The sequence below is a fragment of the Ixodes scapularis genome, unplaced genomic scaffold (assembly GCF_016920785.2).
Source record: "Ixodes scapularis isolate PalLabHiFi unplaced genomic scaffold, ASM1692078v2 PGA_scaffold4__175_contigs__length_147842914, whole genome shotgun sequence".
Taxonomy (NCBI): Eukaryota; Metazoa; Arthropoda; class Arachnida; order Ixodida; family Ixodidae; genus Ixodes; species Ixodes scapularis.
Genome location: NW_024609879.1, coordinates 39,133,548 through 39,138,615, shown reverse-complemented (window position 1 = coordinate 39,138,615; position 5,068 = coordinate 39,133,548). Strand labels below are relative to the sequence as shown.

Genomic DNA, 5,068 nt, shown 5'->3' with positions numbered 1-5,068 from the left:
GGCCTCCTTGGCGAATTGTAACCTGCAGACCTTCAAACCGCACAAAGGCTAAGCAAAGCCACAACTGGATGCAGCAAGACTAAAAGCTTTATAATATACTGTAAGGACTATGGCTTTAGCCTTTTATAGCAAAACATACTGATCTGAAAAGCGTTGTTTGTGGTTATTTTAAAGTGGTATACAAAAACTTCGTCGTATTGTATTAATTCTGGTTCACTGCACAGTTAAAAGGTTTGTCTTCGTTTGCTGCCAGAGAAATATAGCTTGCGATGAACTAAATCAAAGTTATGACTGCTGGTGTCATGTACATATTCAGAACTTTTTTTATTAAAATAATTGTAATCAAGTGTTTTTATGGGTTTTAGCACTGTGATTAAGATACGTCAATGTGTTTTCTAAGAAAGACTACTAATTTGCAGTTTGTATCTTCTCCTAAAATATTTTGTAGATCTGAGCATGTATTCATACCTGAATATGTGCCAGGCATTCCCCAGTATGTGTATAATTGTTTACTAGGCCTGTAAGCTTCCCCACTACATCATTGCCGCTATGTTAGCACTTCCCAGCTATTATTCGAGAGAGATACGGTAAGTGTTTCTCATGATCAATTAGGTTGAGATTGTTTAGCGTTAATGTTTTTGAGTCCCCCATTTTTAATTCCTGACAGAGCGCTTCAATGTCCGTTTATTTTTGGTTTGCCGCTATTTATCACCACAAGCAAAAACATCACGCCACTAGGATTAACCTGAAGCTCACCTCATGATTAACGACGCTGCCGTCCACTGTCTTAAAGTGGGCCTACGTTCATGGGTACTTGTCCAGTGGTTCTGGAGTTGATGTTGCTGAGATAACCGAGACGCCGATTTCTACGATGGCCTCTGTCAGCACCATGGTCAATTACAGCTGGCCCGAGCCCGAACCAGGCCAATCAACGTGCTGGCCCGAACCAGGCCAATCAACGTGCTGGCCCGAGCCCGGTCCGGGCCCACAGTCAAAAGTTCGAGCCCATCCCAGGCCTGGGCTTTCGGGTAAGCCCAAGCCCGTGCCCAGTGGTATAATCTTTAATCCAATCGCCATATTGAGATAAAGACGTCAAAATTCCTCAGTTTAAATGTCGGAAGTGCCTCAATAAGAGCAGGTATAAATATTAGTAGCAAATTTAATGATAAAAAAACTGCGCCGACTTTACTCAACAAGATTACCAATTTAATCAAGCGTTTCGTCTCCCATGCGGGGAACATCATCAGTGAAACCTTCAAGCAGGAATGAGTGAAAAAACTTCAACAATCATATCTAAGCAAGTCCGCATAAACATCGGGGGAGGGGGCCGCGGTTGGAGTTGCAAGCTGATGAGTCACTTCAGATGAACCATGATTCCACCAACCTTCGTGGACCCCACCTTTGTTCACACGCCAGAGTGGACGCATTCTCAAAGTCGAAACTGTGACCCGTATTCCAACAATGGTCTACGAGTTCCGTCTTCGCTGTGTTTGTTTAGGCGAGTGCAGCGCTTCCAGCCTGTCTCCCCAATGTAGGATGTGTCACTGTCTAGACCAGGGGTGGCCAGGCTGACCCGGCCTAAGAGCCGCAAACGAAACTACGAAACTTCTAAGAGCCGCGGGGGGGGGGGGGGGGGGGATAGGGCAAATTTAAATTTTGTTCGGAGTCTGACTGTACGTATGAGTGCACAAGGCTGTACGACAGTACGTATGGGGGTACAAGGCTGCCAAACCGCGAGCCGTACTTTATTCTGCCTGAAATCCCTTCTTTTTTTCCTGGGGAAACGCGGAAAGGAGCCGGGGGGGGGTCCACTTATGGGGGATCCGCGAGCTGCACTTGGACCACCAAAGAGCCGCATGCGGCTCGCGAGCCGCGGTTTGGCCACCCCTGGTCTAGACAGTTCACTTTATACACAACACCGCACTGGGACTCTGGGGGGGTGTAATCTTTAGGTTTAGAAATGAAGTCACATAGTTTATGGTGGGGTTTGAAAGCTGTGCGGATATTCAAAGGGGCGGGGGCCCTGCGAATGGACTCAAAAGCACCTCTCATATAGGGTATTGTTGCTTGCCCTGTCCTAAGTTGTCCATTATCCTGACTTCTTTGTCCCATCTGTTTGTGCGTGTTATCAATAAAACGTTTCGGATAATTCCGCTTCATCAGCAGGTCAACAATAACAGCATCCTCAGAAGCGCGCAAGCCGCCTCGGTGGCTCCGAGGCGAGAGCGCTGGCCTACGGATCCCCATGTGGCGGAGGCTTATTGCGGAGCAGGCGCCGTGTAACCGAGCTTTCGGTTGGACGTCAGAAGATCCCCAGGTAGTCTAAATTAATCCTCAGTCCTCCGCTGGGGCGTGCCAGATGCCCGTCGTTGGTTTAGCACATAAATCCCCCAAATTTGACTTTTTTCTCAGAAGCGCGCAATTGAGGATTAGAAGAAATGCGTTCGGACTGGTGGAGTAGGTTTTTTACGACAGCCCTTTTATGTTCGACAGAATGATGCGAGTTAAAGCTTAAGAGGTTGCCTGTATCACAGCTTTGCGGTACACTGTTGTATATAAGCGACCAGTACTATTTCGGAACACATTAACATACAGAAAAGGCTTTGCACCGTTCTGTTCAACTTCATGTGTGAATTGGATTGGTGATTCAATGCTGTTTAAAGCTAAATGAAAGTCACAAAAGGAACATGGCAAAGGCCACGCATGCGACAAGAGCAAAGACGGAACTCGTAGACCATTGTTGGAATACGGGACACAGTTTCAACTTTGAGAATGCGTCCACTCTGGCGCGTGAACAAAGGTGGGGTCCAAGCAGGTTCGTAGAATCATGGTTCATCCGAAATGACTCATCAGCTTGTAACTCCAGCTGCGGCCCCCTCCTCAATGTGTATGCGGACTTGCTTAAATAGGACTGTTGAAGTTTCTTTCGCTCATTCCTGCTTCAAGGTTCCACCGACGATGTTTCCCACATGGGAGACGAAACATTTGATTAAATTGTTAATCTTGTTGAGTAAAGTCGGTGCAGTTTTTTTGATCATTATGATTCCCGGCTTTTGGAATATTTTTGCAGCACATTTAATGAAGAAATGGATGCCGATAAACACCTGCCAAGGTTGACTAAAAATAAACAGAAACATCCAATCAATAGTTATGATTGCACTAAGCGGTTGCTATGTGGATGTTTTTTTATGTTTGACAGCTCAGCAAAGTCTGCGGATCTGGTTATGCTTCCTGTACGAGACAGATCACGAAGCGGTTGCTGACTGACCAGTTGGGGCGAAAATTTTTGTGGGAGGGACGTAAGAGAAAGTTGACATTCAGGAACCTTCACCTTGCTGAGTGCACCATAAGTAAGTAATCTCTGGAACAGTAGTGCAGATCGCTTCACATGGAACCAGATTTATGGAATTGTTGGTGTCATACTTCTGTTGCTTTCTTTTATCAGATGCAGTGCAGAGCTGCCATAAATGTGAAGACTTCAAGGTAGAAACCATGGTCACGGATTAACTTCGCCACGCACCTGCCTGACATCAGTCATCTCAAATGGTAAGCTGGTCTTATTAAGCTGATGTTAGCACAAAAATCAAACTTTTCTAGAACAGTAAGTATGGTGTGCAATTTCTTCAAAGCATAATTTCTATATGAGAGTATTTGAATGCTTTAAATATTAAAGCCAGTGACACCTTTTTTGGTTTAATTTGAGAGCAAATACTACAGGTGTGAACAGTATTGAATAATTTTAAATAAAAAAATTTTGTTTGGAGTGTTTCTCTAAGAGGAAAAATTTCATTATGTAATAGTACCTTATTATGGATTAAAAAGAATGCATAGACAACGAATTTTAAGGACACTGATATCTGATGTAAATCTAACAAACAAAAGTTGGCAATACAGTACACACATCCAGCATGAATGTGCTTTAAAAACAAGGCATAAAATACTTGTGATTTATTTACATCAGTTCCAATTCTTGCATATTTGAGTCACTTCACTTTGAACTTCACTGTTTTATTAGTTTTGTTTCAAAGAATGATAAACCACTGCTCACATATCTTTAACGTAACATTTTTTCGTTGCTTTTCAGGAACATTCTGCACCACAGGAGAGAGAGATGTGAACTGCCTTAAGTGGGCCTTCATTGCGCTGAGCGTTTTATTATGTTTATCAGACATTCTTTTTAAGCAAAGTATCCTGCATTGTTCAGTAAGTATACTTTATTTTGAAAACCTCATGCTGTCTATGCAGCATTGTTCAAAAATTATACTTTATTTTAAAAGCATCAAGCACTGCTCGTCTGTCTAACAGTAACAATAAAGAGTTAATGGTGATTCTTTTGGCACTGCAACTTTTTCTACAGAACGGATGTGCATGCCTGACAGGCTGGGCAGGAATTTAGTGCGCTACTCACGTTCAAAGTTACGCTGCAAGACTGCAGCGGCATCTTTTGCCATGCAGTCGGTGCTACAGCTCTCATGGAATTCTGGTGTCCTCGTCACTAGAGCATATGACTACTGAAGCCTTAGACTTCAGTAGTCAATTCCTCAGGGCCGTTCGTCATAGCTTATGACAATGTTTGTGTCCAGTATTTCAGTTCTCTCGCATGTGGCGAGGTCCACCTCAGTAAAACGAGTCAGCATCAGTAGTGTCGCCTTCCTTGTCAGTGTCGTCTGCATTGATCCTGTGGTAAAGCTTCTGAGCTTGATGGTGAAAAAAAAACATCAATATAAAGAATGTCTGCTGCGGGCCTGATTGCTACATTATACATCTGTAATGCGCCATTTGGGTATACATTGAGAGCATGCACGGCCATACAGCAAATCTGCCCTCTGAGCTCTTGTTTTGTAAAGAATTGGACTCTTATCCGTTTAAATTTTTCTGTAGGACAGTTTACACGCTATATGCTAGCATAAAATGAAGGCTGCTTAGGCACTTCCTTGCCCTCCTGGCATAGGGCTGGTCCCTATACCAGGAAAGGTAATATCTCTGAGGTATGTACATGGTACATCCTACAATGGTCCTGAATGTCCAGCTGCATCAAACAGATTGTGTTAGTGGTACGTTTTCTGGG

At 43.8% G+C, this 5,068-nt stretch overlaps 1 long non-coding RNA gene across 1 annotated transcript; it reads left to right on the top strand.

The window, feature by feature from the left end:
• The first annotated feature begins 944 nt into the window (after nucleotides 1-944).
• On the top strand, nucleotides 945-4,328 carry LOC115312660. Its single transcript, XR_005715602.2, has 4 exons — nucleotides 945-1,028; nucleotides 3,200-3,350; nucleotides 3,446-3,546; nucleotides 4,085-4,328. It is a non-coding gene; the product is annotated as an uncharacterized LOC115312660 (long non-coding RNA).
• The last annotated feature ends 740 nt before the right edge of the window (nucleotides 4,329-5,068 follow it).